The sequence below is a fragment of the Bombina bombina genome, chromosome 3, assembly GCF_027579735.1.
Source record: "Bombina bombina isolate aBomBom1 chromosome 3, aBomBom1.pri, whole genome shotgun sequence".
Lineage (NCBI taxonomy): Eukaryota > Metazoa > Chordata > Amphibia > Anura > Bombinatoridae > Bombina > Bombina bombina.
In genome coordinates, this window is record NC_069501.1 from 395,900,077 (window position 1) to 395,918,712 (window position 18,636).

General features: G+C 37.4%; 1 protein-coding gene across 1 annotated transcript in view; it reads left to right on the top strand.

Annotated features, from left to right (window-relative positions):
- The first annotated feature begins 357 nt into the window (after positions 1–357).
- CSDE1 (cold shock domain containing E1) overlaps positions 358–18,636 on the top strand; it is a 501,007-nt gene continuing 482,728 nt past the window's right edge. Inside the window, exon 1 of the mRNA XM_053705299.1 lies at positions 358–480. The gene's annotated coding sequence lies outside the window, so the exon portion shown is untranslated. The remainder of the gene's footprint in view (positions 481–18,636) is intronic.

Here is an 18,636-nt window from a genome sequence, read left to right on the forward strand (position 1 = left end):
TCTAATTTATATACAGTATTGTATCAAAGGTAATTTATTGTTTCAGTCTCAGGGGTGCAGCGGTATTTAAAACTGTTACAAAAAGAACAAATCCATATAAATGTAACTTTAAATAATCATAAAACCTCAAAATATGTCCGTCATTCATGTTATCTGGCTAGCGTTTGTTTGTGTGAATGAAAACAAAAGACGCATAAAATACTGTAACGTGGAATCAGTATATGTGGCGTTTTGCTGTATCTTTTGGGCACAAGGCTTAGGATATTGCCAAATTACATCACAGCAACCACTTGAAACAAAGAAGAGCATGCGCAAAGTTCCTATCAATCACCGCAATACCCACTGCAGACAGAGCATGCGCAATTCTCCCCACCTCCTCCCGCGGGGTTACAAGTTGTCGCGAGACGCCCCTGTTTTATTCCTACGTAATGTGCCGTGCTGCTTATGGCGGCGCTGGTGATAGTGCTGTGAGCTGTTGGGGTGAGTTATCATTATTTTAATGGTGTTTCTTTCTTTAAACAGCCTAAAATCATTACTAAAAGATTCGCATAGTCAAGGAGCCGCGGTATTCTGACGTAGATCAGTGTTATGCGATAATAGGATGACTCTTTTTATATTTTTGGGGGTGGTTGGTATAGCATGTTGGCAGCGAGTTTGTGCTTTTCAGTCATTAACGCTGAGACACTTAGTTTGCATATTCAAAACTGTGCTTCTAGTGTCGCTTCGCCATCTAGTATAATTTATGACTGTGTCGTATAGGCTTACTCTTTACAACCCCAATTTTCTATATAAGCGACTAGCTGAGCTCGCGACCTAAAAGTGGCTGCTGAGCGGGCGGACAAAGACCAGCTAGGGGGAGGGGCCTGTGCTAGTTTTGGCCAATAGGGGCTCGGGAGGGGTGTCATTCCGCAACTTTGCGGGTGAGGCTGCACCCAGCTGTCTCGTGACCAGCTGAGTAAAGCAGTGTGGGAGTTGTAGTCTTTACTTACTCTACTTGATACATTATGGTTAATTATAGTACTACATTTCCCGACCAACATTGTTTGCTTGTTAGGGAACGTGCTTTTAGAAATGCAGTTGCGCATTTTGCCTTCCTAGTCCTAAGAGTGTCGCAATAGGTGTCCATGTCACCCTTGCTGCCTGCCTCACATAGTAGCTCAGCTATTGGCAAACAGGCCGTTGAGCTGCATGCATGGGGAAGGAAAATATATAATGTAATTCGAAACGTTATTATATATAATTTTGGGTTTGTAAACAGAGCTGAATCATATGCTGCAAACTTGGTGCCTATGTATTAAAGAGGCAATACCAACAGTTAATACGGCTTTTATTTAATGTAATGGCATATTTTTCCAATTGAGCCCCATCACACTGGGGCCGGGCACGTAAATTATCTGAGTTTAGCTACTAAAAGAGTAGCTTATGTGATGCACCCCCCTCCCTCCCACAATGTGAAGATCCATATTTTAGGTAGATTGGAGATTAATAGGTTGATGTATATTTGTGTAATATTTATTAGAGTGACTGTGCTATAAAATTGGTTTCCCCCTTAACATGTTTAAAGATTTTGTTATACAAGCTACAGCGTTTAAAATGCACGTTGAATTGCCCCTTTTGGTATTTTTTTTTCTGGTATGTGAAATGGCTGTCTCTACTAATGCAAAATCACAACCCAATCAAATGGGCTGAGTTCCCAGGGAGAGCAGACTCCATTAGTGTGTGTGTGTATATATATATATATATATATATACACACACACACACACGTGGCCCTCGTTTTACAACGGTTTAATTTACACCGTTTCAGAATAACAACCTTTTTTTCCAGTCATGTGACTGTTATTGAAATGCATTGAGAAGCAGTACATTTATTAAAATAGCCAGTAGGTGGAGCTGTCCGCTTGTGTTGCAGCAAAGCCAAGCAAGCTGAAATGAATCAGTTTAACCAGACCTGAGCTATCGAGCAGATTTCAAAGGAACATGATCTTCCTGTCTATAAATCAGTCCAGATTGGAATGCATAGAAAGAACTGTTTGCAGAAGAATGCAAGTGAAGTCTGTGTTGTGTGATTATTTTATTAGGTTTATAATGCTGTTTAGCAAATGTTTTTGTTCATTTAACTTAGTTTAATTATATATTCTGTTTTGTGTAATTATTTTATTAGGTTTATAATGCTGTTTAGCATTTAAAGTCTTCATTTCAAAGCTTTAAAAATAGTGTATTAGGTGTTACTTATGACAATTTTTCAGAGGGGCCTGAAACCAAACTCCCTTGCTTCCCATTGACTTACATTATAAACTGGGTTTCAATTTACAACAGTTTCGATTTACAACCATTCCTTCTGGAACCTAACCCCAGTGTAAACTGAGGGCTACGTGTGTGTGTGTGTATGTGTGTATGTGTGTGTATATATATATATATCACTCACTCACAGGAACGAACAACTGGCTCAATACTATTGTTCGCCTGTTCTATGGCAATTTACCACCTGGGTGCAGCTTCTTTTAGCCCAGTAATGCTTTTCACAGAGAAGAACTTTCCTGTAGTATATCAGTCTGATCCCGCCTATTATGGTCAGTCCAGCGCCGAAATACCAGGCAATTCCTATCTGAACACAGCAACCCCAGACGATCGTTTCAGCCTTCATTGGGCCTCGTCAGTGAGGTGTAGCCATATTCCTCTAAGCACACTGAGCAAGGAGTCCACGTCTGGTTTCCCTTTTTTCCCATAGGGAATCGCCATAGAACAGGCTAATAATAGTATTGAGCTAGTTGTTCGTTCCTGTGAGTGTGCTTCTCTCTGTGTATTTAGTCTCCCTATGGGAAAATGGCAAACCAGACGTGGACTCCTTGCTCGGTGTGCTTAGAGGAATATGGCTGCTTCTCACTGACGAGGCCCAATGAAGGCCGAAACTGTCGTCTGGGGTTGCTGTGTTCCTTGTTCAGAGAGGAATTGCCTGGTATTTCGGCGCTAGACTGACCGGAATAGATGGGATCAGACTGATATACTACAAGAAATTTTCTTCTCTGTGAAAAGCATTACTGGCCTAAAAGTAGCTGCACCCAGGTGGTTAATCGCCATAGAACAGGCTAATAATAGTATTGAGCCAGTTGTTCGTTCCTGTGAGTGTGCTTCTCTCTATATGTATGTAAACATCCACCTTTTATCTTATCTCCCTCTATACATGGAGAGAATGGAAAATTAACAATTTTTATTTTCTCTTCCTGTCTCACTGGGGGCGTGAGTACGTCTATCTAAACCTTGTTTCTATAGCTTTTTAATAACCAGTACTAAGTATCAAACTATTTAGCATATGTGTTGATACAGAAGGTAAAAGCATCTATTTCAAATGGTAAAGAAGATATTTAAAAACAATTTAATACACCCTAGCGGATTAAAGGGATTGGAAACCCCAATATTTTCTTTCATGATTTGTACAGAACATCAATTTTTAAACAACTTAATTCTCTTGTTATCCTTTGCTGAAGGAACACCATTGCACTACTGGCAGCAAGATGAACACATCCAGTTAGCCAATCACAAGAGACAACTGTGTGCAGGCACCAATTAGCAGCAGCTCCCACTAGTGTAGGGTATGTGTGTTTTCTTTTTCAACAAGGGATGCCAAGAGAACAAAGCACACTTAAAAAGAGAAGTTAATTTTAAAAGTCTTAAAATTACACGCTCTATCTGAATTATGCAAGTTTATTTTTGACTTTCCTATCCCTTTTAAAATGTATCTCTAGTAATATAATAAAGGTTTGTTTTGCTAGGTACATATTAGTCCAGTGTATTTTGCTCAAGCACAATTTGCCGGGTTGGCAGTGATGTCACCAAACATTTTTGGTATTGCAGGCAAGTCAATATTGAAAGTTGTCAGGGGCCAGATTGCAGTATGTTTACGCTATCTGTCGATCTTCCCTAATTAATTCTAGACTATCCTCCCTTCTTAATATGAAGTACAAAGGACATTAGATGCTGTTTATTTTAATGGGTTATTTTAGTGAAAACAATTGCATGTTCAAATTCGCTAGCGCATGTAGTTTTAGCATTATCCTATATTAGACTCAACGGTAGAAAAGATTTTCTCTTTTAGGGGTAGTAATCACCTTGAGGTTATTAGAAACACTTAGTTGTAATAAAACAACTTTGGAATATACTTTATTTATTATGCCCAATTTTTATCTAATTTCAAGGCTCACCCTACTACATCTCTAGTTGATAGCAATGGTAAAACGGTGTACTTTGAGCAAGATTTATGGGAAAAAGGGGAAACCAGACGTGGACTCCTTGCTTAGAGGAATACTGCTACACCTCACTGACGAGGCCCAATGAAGGCTGAAACAATCGTCTGGGGTTGCTTTGTTCCTTGTTCAGAGAGGAATTGCCTGGTATTTCAGTGCTGGACTGACTGTAATAGGCGGGATCAGACTGATATACTACAGGAAAGTTCTACTCTGTGAAAAGCATTGCTGGGCTAAAAGAAGTTGCACCCAGGTGGTAAATCTCCACAGAACGGGGGCAAAAATAAATCTTAATCTCTTGTCAAACAGTTAAATTAGCTGGAGACACCCATTTTGTGTGTGTATATATGTGTGTATCTATCTATCATCTATTTTTTTTCTCTCCTCCTTCCAGTATTTTACTTCTATGGTTGAGTGAACTTTGTATGTGAAGTTCCACAGAATACTTATAAAGATTGTTTTCAAAGGGACCGTCTACTTGAAAGTCTTGGTTTAAAAACACAGATCATCTTTTATTAACCATTCCTTGTTTTTGGGTAACCAACAATGTTATGTTAACCCGTGGAACATATTGGCACCTTTTGTAAAGGCATATCTTCCTCCTCTGGCCTTTCCAGTCACTTTGCCACAAATATTGCAGCTAGAATCAAAACGTACTCCATAACAAGTCAAGATTTGCACACATTAGCTCAGAGAAATGATTTCTAATGCTGTTCTCTACAGTACTTATGGAGGACACCAGTGCATGCATTTGTAGGAGAACTGAGTTAGGTGCAAAAAAATATTGAATTGATAAGGATTATAGAAAATATGACCGTAACAATCTAATTTTTGCCTTTTTGACACACTTGTGTGCCTAGGAGAATGCAAGTTGAGTAGGAGAAATTTGCAATTGAAATTGCCCGATTTTAGCCACATTTTTAAATGATAAATATGGGTATTGTGTGCCTTTTTAGGTGAAAATATTGGAGAACATCTGTTATATCTTGCTATTTGTACTAACATTATGATCATGGATAGCCTTGTCTGTCAACTAAAGCCCAGGCTGGCAACTCCAAATAAGTCTTAGTGGGTAAAGTTTAGCGAATGATTTATTGTTGTAAAATAGATGTTCATTTGTTTTAAAAATGTTTATACTTATTATTCTAGAGTAAAACAACAAAGGCGTCTTGTAAAGCTTCTAAATGTCCATGAAACTATATTTCCATGCAGAATAATATGAAAGGGCAACACTATTATTATAGCCGTTTTAATTGCTTCAATCTGTGAGTTTATTATGACTACTGCAGATCTATTGAAATATGGCGTCAAATCTGCAGCAGCAAAAATATAAATTGTTTTATTCAGAACAGAATTATTATTTTTTTTTATTGTGGGAAAAATATAGGAAGACACAGCATGAATAGAAAAAAAATGCCTAACAAAGGTGGCATTGTGGTGAAGAGTCGAGGATAAATATTACATCCTTTAGTCACTGGACAGTTGTTACACCTAACACCATCTTGGATTCATTATATATTGATATGATACATAAATCACTCAATCCACTGTTGACCCCCCCCAACACACTTTCCAACTAACAGACAAAAAAAGTATAGGCCCCAAGAGATGAGGTTGCTTAACATTCCATGAATGTGAATATCCATATAATATTCACTGTGAATGTAGTGTTCAGCATTTCACTTTCCGTGTATAATTCACTGTCATATGACCCAAAAGCTATCCTACTTCACCTTTTTATAAATCCTCCCTCTCGTAGGGACATAAAGGTACGAACAGTATGAATAAAAAGATTTGAATATTTTATGCTCCAATGAGGTCCAACGGTTGTAGGAAATAAGTAATCGTGCATATAAAACTTCCACATGCAAAAAAAAAAAAGCCAGATTGGCAAATGGGTGAGGTTAAAAACCTAACTTTTAATCATTCTTTTAAAAATATTCAAAGTGTATTGTAATGAGCCAGCTAGGTTCACCAAATGGTTAGAACATATGTTTCGTGCCAGCCGGCACTTCGTCAGGGTTACATTTTCCCCCTCACTTCAGGCATTGCAGTTCTTTTTAGATACAAAAAATAAAGCATTTAGTTTGTTTTGTACAGGTAACTATGGACTAGGACCTACCTTAGGCTTGTAATGATTGCATTGTGCATTTTCAGTTCTCAGAATCCGAAAACCCTACAATTTTCAGAGATAATAAAAAGGGAGCACGTAAATAACGTAGAGCTGCAACAACTAATTGTTATAATCTAATTTGAAAATAGTTGTCAACAAATCTCATAATCGATTAGTTCAGGGCTCGACAAACCCAGGAGCCTGGTAGCCACTGGCTCCTAGAATTTTACCCCTGGCTCCTAACTTTTTGGGTTAGTCTCCATATGTCTATATACAAATCCAACGGTCTGGCTCCTAAAAATATGCCTGGTTACTTAATAATCTTACTGGCTCCTAATTTTTAAACAAATTTGTCAAGCACTGGCATTAGTTGGTTTGCAATTAGTCTCTGCACAACACCAGCAGCTGCTTCACTCCTATGAGCGCCTGCACATAGTATTTTGGGTTATTGTTATGCCCTTAGCCTAAATGACATCTACAGACATTTACTTTTCACTTTTTCAGGACAGTATAAGTTTACAACTACTTGAATGTAGTATTTAGAGGGCGCTAGGAGAAGCTAAAGATATCTTAATATGTTACCTTAGATAGGTGTTATAGCCTTATTGACTGATTGTCTGTATGTATATTTATATAGACTAAACCACAAATTCAATACCCAAGGATTTCTAAATGATGACTATGGATTGGTGTGAATATAGATTAGTCTTAATTTAACTGGATATGTTTATATGCAATATTATAAAATTTACCCCAAGCAGAGTAGGCAATGATTATTACAAATTTATTTACAAAGATACTTCAGGTTTAGTATACATTCACAATAGTAACATTTGGGACGTCTCTCATACAAATAGGACCACTCCTAAAGAATGGCATATAAAAACACTCTCAAATTACAATAAAATGATAAAGAAAAAATAAATTCCAACTGATCAGGGGTCATATAGCAGATAAAATCAATGTATATGTATAAACTCTTCCAAATTAACAAATCTGGATAAGTGGATACCCTATGTTAGTATAGCCAGCTATATAAATAACATAACATTAACTAATTTCTGAAAAAAATGTATTCAGAGGTTATGAAACGCATACCACCATAGGAAAAATGATATATTATTGAGCCATTTTAGAACTCCTCCACTTCTGATTAAATATATCTTTAAGACATACTGGTAGAAGTTAGTATTGCAGGACATAAACACACTTATGGCGCCACTTTGAAGAGCCAAGTAAAAGCAATGTCTCTTATTGCAAGTCTCTTATAACGAGTTTCCCACTTCAGATTGTGGTAGCATACATTACTATTGCAAACATATTATTCTCAAAGTCGTAAGTGAACTGTTCCACAGGTAAGTGAAACTTTGTATCAGCAGTTTTAGTTTACCTGCATGAGCTATGCTCCTAGCTCTTGTTTCTAACCGCAGTTTTTCAAGCGTGTGTTTGGCGTGTTGTGTGGCTCCTCTGTCGGGATCCCGTGACTTTACCTAATGTCACAGCTCTGATCAGTTATGTAGCGGTTCCGGTTAAGGGCTGGATTGGATACAAAAGAACTTTTCAAAAGTAATAGCAACCTTAAAAGATTGCAACACAGTCTCCTTGCACTTAGTGCTGATAGCACGCAAGTAGGGTTGTATAGAGCATATATGATAACCCGGGTTAATTTTAAATTTTCCACGATGTTCAAAAGATTAGACACTGGATCAGAAGTTATCTGTAGATTTGTGCCTGTGTGTTAGTAATCAGAAATGTTCAGCCTGTATACCATAATTTTTAGTTTACAACTACAAATGGTTTACAACTACTCCTGGCTTATGTGCAACCCAGAAATAATAGGAGTCATTATTTGGATTGTTTATATTAAGCCAGGTGATTTGGGACTATGCTTTGCATGATATAGTGCTGAGCTAGTTATTTACACATAGCCCTAGATTGATGGGAGTTATTTTGAAGTGATGTGCACAATTATTAGTGTATTGCTGATTATATGTACTATATAGATAAATGTTTATGGATTTGTTGTGTTATTCATATATAGGGGCATATGTATCAAGCTCCGAATGGAGCTTGATGCCCCGTGTTTCTGGCGAGCCTGCAGGCTTGCCAGAAACAGCACTTATGAAGCAGCGGTCACAAAGACCGCTGCTCCATAACCTGTCCTGCTCTGAGCAGACGGACACACATCGCCGGTAATCAACCCGATCGGGTTGATTGACACCCCCTGCTGGCGGCCGATTGACCGCGTGTCTGCAGGGGGCGGAGTTGCACCAGCAGCTCTTGTGAGCTGCTGGTGCAATGCTGAATACGGCGAGCGTATTGCTCGCTGTATTCAGCGATGTCTGTCAGACCTGATCTGCACTGTTGGATCAGGTCCGACAGACATTGTTAACTAGAGGCCATAGTCTTTAACACTTGCCTTTTTTTTTTTTTTTTGAGATGTTTGCCTCTAGTTTTGAGGCAACTACACACAGAATCCCAGTCACAAAGTCCGGTAATTCATCAATATAAAGCAACCTGTTCCTGGATGCGAGCAAATAAGAAAAACACTGTTTGAGTGTGTAACTCACCAATGCTGTCACCGCTGCTATTCATTCGGTATTTCCACCAAACAGCCAAGACGCTCTTCACTAGTACAGGCTGAAGCAAATGGAGTCGAGATTGTGAGATGAAAAAAAGAGGAGATGCAAAGCTTGTGATTATTTGAATGTGGGCAAACATTTTCACTCTTGTATGACAGGATAAACTTTCTAAACTAAGGGCTGCATAGTCCTTGTTCTACAATATAAGTAATTTATTTAATAGAATGTACAGTATTTTGGTTTGACTTCCAGAGACGTCTGAACACGTATCTGAACATTTGGGGTACATTTCGAATGAAAAATGGTGCTCAGAGCTATCTAGCCTTTTTTTTTTTTTTTTTTTTTTTTTTTTAAAAAGACTCCCATAAGAAAAATGTTGATAATTTTAAGTGGTGCGCTATTGAAAAAGTAGGGCACCCATGAAGGGGTGGTGACAGCAAATGTTCTTTCTAGACGAGAAGTATTTTTAAACTGGCCACACAAACACCTAATGGATTCAATTCAGAATATGATGTTCTTAACTACTGGGAATAATTTTCTGGTTTCTTTTGATCTTGTGGCTTTTGATGTGGTCAGTTTATTCAATTATTTATTTTTCCCTTTTGTTTTTTTTTTTATTCATTTATCTATTACTTTTATCTATTAAAAATATGTATATACAATCTCAATTTTGTTAAGTTCTCTAATGCCTCCATGTAACAATACTAAAGTTTCAATTTGATATAGAGTAGTACTATAAGGGTTAAGTGGGTGTACATTGTGTTATCAATTGCAACTAATGATGTATTAGCCTCTGTGTGTGTTTTTTTTTTTTTTTTTATTATCCTTGTTGATGCTTTCTATGTCAGGTGTCTTATCACGGCAGTTAGCCGAAACGCATTAGACTAGTCAACGATTTTGTTTTTCCTTTTTTATATTTAATATTAATGAATAAAAACTGAGTTTTATCTACCCGTTGTGTTTTTTTTTTTTTTCCCCTCCTGTGTGTGTGTGTGTGTGTGTGTGTGTGTATGTATGTGTGTATATATATATATATGTAGTAGTAGTATCCGATAAGTTCTCAGGCTCTGAAAATGGTGACATATTGACTGCATTTACCCATACTGAGGGGGTGAGATTGGTAAATACTAGGGTTGTATCGATACCAAGTATTTGCATGAGTACTTGTACTCGTGCAAATGCACCGATACTTAAACCGATACCTCCACTTCCTACCCATATGCTATCTTGTGCCGTTTTTTCAAACTACATGTTCTCATTTCATTTTAAAATGGAGTGGAGACTAAACTAAAAATTGTTTACTACTGTTCTGCCAATAAAAATTGCTGTTATTTGTATTATTGTAGGAGAGATCACTGTACCTCGTTCAGACAAACCCCTGAAGTACTGGGCAGTTATTAAACAGATTTCCAGCTCTGGCTAAAATGGCCCAAAAATATCTTTCTGCCCCATGCAGTAGTGTGGAAAGTGAAAGACTGTTGAACTTGGTGTCAAACCTCCTTACTGATAGCAAAAACAGACTTATAGCTGAACATGCAGAGATGCTTCTAACTTGCCGCTAACTTTTGAAAAATTATTCTAATTGCTAGATTGCCTTTTTTACTGCTAGTTCTCATCTTGCACAATTATGTTCAAAACATATTGTACTCTGAGGAACATCTATAGCCGGGGCTGGACTGGGAATAAAAAGCAGCCCTGGAAAAATATGAAGACGAGCCCTATTTCCGTTGAGTCTGTAGAATGCGCATCACATTTTTCTCATAGGGGTTTACTGGGACACTCCTTCCCCAATATTTTTTCAGAATAAAATTTATATTACTTTGTATTAAATACAAATGTCAGATTGATGTTTATATAACAGCCCTACAACCCAATTGCATCACCCCTTTAAAATTTAATATTTTATTGTAATATTTTTTATTTATAAACATGTTCTGTGAACTTTGACAAATAAAACTGTTTTATGTCATAATGTCTTTTGAGTTACAGTCCTTTATAATTATAAAGAAGGGATCTTAAATAATTAGTCTGTATTTTGCTTGGTAAACTGTCACATGACATAAAAAAAAAAAGGTATCGGTAATTGGTATCGGCGAGTATTTGAAAACAAGTATCGGTACTTGTACTTGGTCATAAAAAAAAATGGTATCGGTGCAACCCTAGTAAATACCATACAATCTTCAGTCAGCTCACACAAAGGCATTTTGAAAGATTATGGTGGTTTAGGTACTAGACCAAAAAATATATTACCTTGCTTTTTCAGCTGTTACCTCTACTAGCCAGCTGAGAGTACAACATAGGGTTTTTGTCCAGCCAAAATCTCATAAGACCACTAGTCAGGGTTTTCAAAGGGGTAGGCAAAGTGACAACGCAGACCCTTAATACATTGAATGTGGAGACAGGACCTCCCAGTTATGCTTTTAGAGAAAACTAAAGTAGAGACATGAACAGATATATATTATATAACATCTATGTCTAGTTCCTTGGAACAGAAGGTCCTTTTTTAAAGAAACAGTATTCACCAATTTTCATATAACCATGTAATAGACACTACTATAAAGAAGAATATGCACAGATAGTATAAAGTTCCAGTATAAAACCTTTTAAAATCTTACTAAGAAGATCCCAGTTCAGCACGGTTGATTAGGTTAGACTGGGACACCCAGTGAAAGGGGCTAGGAGATCAAGATGAACAGATTCTCCCCCCCTTCCCTGCATATGAAAAGACCCATTAGACAAACAGTAGCAAGCTTGAATCTGTATACATCTAAAACTTTGGTGCTTGGTATGAGTATGAAAATCAGCAGAATGTTATTTAAAAAAAATAAGTAACTACATTGTTACAAAAATACTCCCAGATAGGCTATATAAATGACCATCTACAAAAAAATGTATTTTATGCTAAGAAAAATCTAGTGTACCCCACTTTCATTTATGGTTTGCGTTTTGTACCCTCTCGAAATTTTGCTTTGTTTGAAGCTATCTTGGATGTCAACAAACTTGTTCAGGATTTAAGAGGGTTTTTTTTTTTTTTTTTTTTTCTCTCTTTGATCAAGCTATAGATGTTGGATGCAGAGGTTGATTGTTTGGGAGATCGGATACCAGATTGGATAGAGAATGAGGTTATAGTGCCCAATATTAGAGGGGAAGTCAGTCAGTTAAGTTTCCCTTATGTCTGCACCCTGACCACTTTAGAGGACCTGTAAAGGTCAAACGTAAGTTAATATAGATTCTAGTAGCAATGTACAGGTTAAGATGAAGTCTATATTTTTACTCTCTACAAAAAGAGGCAAATCTCTTATTTCACAGCCTTCTCTATGCAAAACTTGTCTCAAAGTTAAAAAAACAAACAAACAAAAAAAGGCTGTGATTAGCTTGCAGAAAAACCACAATATAAAACAACTTGCGACAGTGTCTAGGTGTTGGAAAGAGCTTATATAAATTAATTCTTAAATGGACAGTATACACCACTTTTCATAGCTGCTTGTAATAGACACTACTATAAAGAATAATATGCACAGATACTGATCTAAAAATCCAGTATAAAACCTTTTTAGAAGCTTCCAATCTAGAACTGTTGCAAATTTTAGGCTGGGACACCAACTGAGATGGGTTGGAAGGCAAATAGAGCAGACATCCCCCCCCCTATGCATATGAAAAGACTCTTTACACAAACAGGAGTAAGAGTAGGTAGACAACAGTCTACTTCTAAAACTTTGTGGCTTGGTTAGGAGTCTGAAAATCAGCACAATGTTATTTAAAAATAAGCAAAACTATACATTTTTAGAAAAAACAACAACCCTGTATGAGCTATATAAATGGATCATCTACAAAACATTTATGCAAAGAAAAATCTAGTGTCCCTTTCAGACAGTTGGGTGATTTGTTTACCTAAAGGGATACTAAATTATTATTATTTTTTTTTTCCTTTCATGATTCAGATAGAGCATGCAACTTTCTAGTTTACTCCTATTATCAAATTTTCTTCGTTCTATTGCTATCTTTATTTAAAAAGCAGGAATGTGATGCATAGGAGCTAGTCCATTTTTGGTTGAGAACCTAGGTTATGCTTGCTTATTGGTGGGTAAATGTAAGCCTCCAATAAGCAAGCACTATCCATGGTGCTGAACCTAAAATGGGCTGGCTGCTAGGATTTACATTCCTGCTTTTAAAATAGATGGCAAGAGAACGAAGAAAAATTAATAGGAGTAAATTGGAGCATGACATTTTAATCAACTTTCTATCCGACTGGCTACAACCTTTAATTTGTGGCATACCAAGCTATGTGATGGACATAAGTCATGTACTCTGTTATGGATGAGGTTGTGTGAAACGGTGGGTTGACAATTGACGTGGATTCACTGTACCTCTCCATTTCACAAAAACATTGCTTTTAGGGCCAAAAGATATTTTCTGGATTATCATACCTCTTTTTGACTGAAGTTTTGAATATTTATTTTATTTAATAATATTTGAAGTTTTTATTGGAGCACCCTTATTTTATGTATAATGGATGTTCTCTCAAAAAGACATGGGATGGCCATGGGGGCTTGTTTTGCCCCCTCTTTTGTTAACATTTATCGACCTCTGGGAACGTACCAACATCCTATGGTGATGATATACCTGACCATGTTGAGTAAATGGGTTATTTATTATGATTATTTATAAAAATAAAAATGCTGCCGAAGCGTTAAATCATAAATGTTTTTATGAGGGCTTTGTTTTTTTTGTTTTTTACCTGAAAGTAACTATCTTGATTCACACTAAGATCTAAAGATCTAGGGGCTATCCAAGAAGGGTTATTGAGAAAGTCTACAGAGAGGTAGCATTGATCAAAAGAGACAGGACCTATTTAACAATGTGAAAGCTAATTCATTTTATAGATGTCATGCCAAAAAAATTCAGTGGGTCCAGTATTTGTTACTGTTTACTCCAATCAATTTGACGTTTGCTCTATTGGCAGGAGAAATCTATCCATATTATTCAGAGATTAAAGGAGATGGTGGCAAAAGGATGTCAATATAGAATTCAACTCTAGGGACTCGTTTAATTTTCTTAAAAGATACTAGACCTGATAATTCTTGGCTGAGTTTTAAAATTTCCTTTTTAAACGTGGCAAGAAAAATGTAAATCATGTTCAAGTAAGTAACTTTTCCTTCCGCTATTTTAAGTTGATAGGATGTAATATAACATTTTTGATATGTCATTGACTGCACTTTGTACAACTGTCAATATGTTGGTAGAACACATGATTTGGACATGCATAAAAGAACATTTTGTTATATTATGCTTGTCTTTGGCGAGACACTTAATTGAAGTGCACCACAAAAATGCTCCTTCAAGTGGCAAGCAATAGAGGCGGTAAAGCCACTGAGAGGTGGTAACAGATTTAGATTGCTGTGCTGATATTTTTGGATATTCAAATTAAAAACTTGAGTCTTTAATTATTTTTTTTAACTCTGAGTATAATATCAACTATTGGTAATAGAGTATGATCCTGGTTTTTGGTATCATTAATACAGTTTTAAACCACAAAATTTAGGTTTCACATAAGCTAATCCATAAAGAGAATTATAATACTGTTATAATTTGTCGTAGTTGAGATAGAGAGATATATATATATATATCTATGTCCTAAAGCCCGTTCAAACGGGACATTTTTTGAGGTACAGCGGTCCCACCCCTTGCGCTTCTTTTTTTTTTTTTCCTCCCAGCCACGCCCCCTTCACGTCCACCACTGCCGCAGATCAGGTAGGGATCTCAAAGGCCAGGTGTGTTTGTCCTCGGGCTGTCTCTACTGCGCATGACAGCTTCGGACAAACACACTTGGCCTTTTATATAATAGGATAGCCTATGAATACCCAAAAACTTCCTTCGCCCACCGGGCAAGTAAATCACAAAACTTACCAGCCCGCAAGAAACTTTAGTCACCCGTGCAAATATGCATGTAGTGTGTTTATATATCTTATGTAAAAAGGCAATATAAATAGTTTTATTGTAACCTCACATGCATTGCAGACACAGGTCCCAATTTGAATGCTTTGCAAGCTGCTTACTACTTGGAACTTGAGTATTAAAAACAAGGCTTTAACTTTAGAAAATATTTTTCTATCACCAGCTACAAAAAAAACAGGGATATTATCTTTGTAATACTGTACAGTGGATATAAAGTCTACACAACCCTGTTAAAATGTCAGGTTTCTGTGATGTAAAAAAATGAGACAAAGATAAATCATTTCAGAACTTTTTCCACCTTTTTAATGTGACCTATAAACTACACAACACAATTGAAAAACAAACTGAAATCTTTAAGGTGGAGGGAAGTAAGCAAAAAAAACCACTAAAATAATGTGGTTGCATAAGTGTGCACACCCTCTTATAACTGGGGATGTAACTGTGTTCAGGATTAAGCAATCACATTCAAAACCATGTAATCACAAACCTGCCATAATTTAAAGTGCCTCTGATTAACCCTGAATAAAGTTCAGCTGTTCTAGTAGGTCTTTCCTGACATTTTCTTAGTCGCGTCCTACATAAAAGCCATGGTCTGTAGAGAGCTTCCAAAGCATCAGAGATCTCATTGTTAAAAGGTATCAGTCAGGAGAAGGGTACAAAAGAATTTCCAAGGCATTAGATATACCATGGAACACAGTGATACCAAGTGGAGAACATATGGCACAACAATGATATTACCAAGAACTGGATGTCCCTCCAAAATTGATGAAAAGACGAGAAGAAAACTGGTCTGGGAGGCTGCCAAGAGGCCTATAGCGACATTAAAGGAGCTGCAGGAATATCTGGCAAGTACTGGCTATGTACTACATGTGACAACAATCTCCCGTATTCTTTATGTTTGGGCTTTGGGGTAGACGGCAAGATGGAAGCCTTTTCTTACGAAGGAAAAACATCCAAGCCCAGCTAAATTTAGCAAAAACACATTGAAGTCTCCCAAAAGCATGTGAGAAAAGGTGTTATGGTCTGATGAAACCAAGGTTGAACTTTTTGACAATAATTCCAAAAGATATGTTTGCAGAAACAACACTGAGCATCGCCAAAAGAACACCACAGCACAGTGAAGCATGGTGGTGGTAGCATCATGCTTTGGGTCTGTTTTTCTTCAGCTTGAACTGGGGCTTTATTCAAGGTAGAGGGAATTATTAACAGTTCCAAATACCAGACAATATTGGCACAAAACCTTCAGGCTTCTGCTAGAATGCTGAACATGAAGAGGAACTAAATCTTTCAGCATGACAACGACCTAAAGCCTACATCCAAATCAACAAAGGAATGGCTTCACCAGAACAAGATTAAAGTTTTGCAAAGGCCCAGCCAGAGCCCAGACCTGAATCCAATCGAAAATCTGTGGGGTGATCTGAATAGGGCTGTGCACAGGAGATGCCCTCACAATCTGACAGATTTGGAGTGTTTTTGCAAAGAAGAGTGGGCAAATCTTGCCAAGTCAAGATGTGCCATGCTGATAGACTCATGCCCAAAAAGACTGGGTGCTGTAATAAAATCATAAGGTGCTCCAACAAAGTATTAGTTTTAGTATTGGCAATTATATTTTATTTTTACTTTCCTTCACCTAAAATATTTCAGTTTGTTTTTCAATTGAGTTGCGTAGTTTATAGCAGTGTTTTTCAACCAGTGTGCCGTGGCACACTAGTGTGCCGTGAGAGATCCTCAGGTGTGCCACGGCAGACTGACAACAGTATGACATATTTTTTAAACTTTGCTTGTTTTTTACTCCCAGTGCAGGGGCAGTTTGTAGGAGGCATGGCATAACAGCACAATACATACAGTATGTGTGTATATGTATATATATATATATATATATATATATATATATATATATATATATATATATATATATATATATATATACATGCTGTATTAGGCTACAATGTGTGATTTATTTTTTTTTTTTAAATATTGGGATGGTGGTGTGCCACAGGATTTTTTTAATGTAAAAAAGTGTGCCACGGCAAAAAAAAGGTTAAAAATCACTGGTTTATAGGTCACATTAAATGTGTAAAAAGTTCTGAAATGATTTATCTTTGTCTCATTTTTTTACATCACAGAAACCTCCATTTTAACAGGGGTGTGCAGACTTTTTATATCCACTGTATGTACAGTCTTGACTTATTTTCCCCTAAGGGAAAGTATATTTAATGCTGCCACCCTTTAACCCTTTAGAGCTTTGACATAATAAGCATGTTAAAAACACTTTTTCCCTCTCCCCTTTCTGTCTGGCTGCCTTTCAACTACTAGCGCAGCTGTCAGTGCCATGCTAGCAGATTTGTCTGGGTGCATGGAGATGGTATGTTCTCTACAAATTGGTCAGTTTTTTGAGCATCAATAGCATCCAGAAAAATTGTGCAGTGCTCTATATTGTTATGGTAGGCAGCTTGCTCGTGTACATTGTGCTGGAGTACGTTGGCATAATGTACGTGAGCAAACTACCTACCATAACTATATAGTCACTTTAACCCATACTTCATTCATACACAGAGAAGAAACACTCACCGCTCTAGCAGGATGTCTTTCCGCGCAGACAACCTTAAGGGTGGGAAGTAGCAACTGACGAGGAAGAGACCAAGAGCCATGGAGATAAGGGGAGCTATTTGAATGCATTTAACAGAAAGGACCTCCCCTTTCTTCCCTCCATTCCTGTGTGTGCGCAGATGTGAAAGGAAATTTGACATTTTTTATTATTGCTTCTTATATCCCACTTAAAATGACAAGTCATCGCTCGGGCTGGTAACTTAAAAATGTTACTTGCCCGCAAGAAATTTAGGTCGCCATTGGCGACATATTGTGTGTATATGTATATGTGTGTGTATATGTATATATGTATATATATATATATATATATATATATATATATATATATATATATATATATATTTTATTATTCCCATTCCCACAGCAGAGCTGTCTATATAGCTCCTCCCCTAACCCCCACCTCCAGTCATTCTTAAGTTAGCTAATTCCTTAATTTCTGACGCCGTTTTTCATTTAACCAAGCTAATGGCTAAGAATTCAGGTTTTGCCATTCTGGCGCGTAGGGCGCTATGGCTTAAGTCCTGGTCAGCAGACGTTACTTCAAAGTCTACGCTTCTTAACATCCCCTTCAAGGGACAGACCCTATTCGGGCCTGGTCTGAAGGAGATCATTTCTGATATTACTGGAGGAAAAGATCATGCCCTTCCTCAGGATAGGTCCAATAAGTTAAGGATCAAACAGAATAATTTTCGTTTCTTTCAAAACTTCAATAGTGGCGCAGCTTCAGCTTCCTCTAATACAAAACAAGAGGGAAATTTCGCCCAGTCCAAACCAGTCTGGAGACCTAACCAGGTTTGGAACAAGGGGAGGCAGGCCAGAAAACTTGCCGCTGCCTCTAAGACAGCATGAAGGAGTAGCCCCCGATCCGGTACCGGGTCTAGTAGGGGGCAGACTTTCTCTCTTCGCTCAGGCTTGGGCAAGACGTCCAGGATCCCTGGGCACTAGAGATTGTTTCCAAGGGATATCTTCTGGAATTCAAAGGTTCATCTCTAAAGGGGAGATTTCACCTCTCACAACTATCTGCAAACCAGATAAAGAGAGAGGCATTCTTACGTTGTGTTCAAGACCTACTGGTTATGGGAGTGATCCACCCAGTTCCAAGGGAGGAACAGGGGCAGGGATTCTATTCAAAT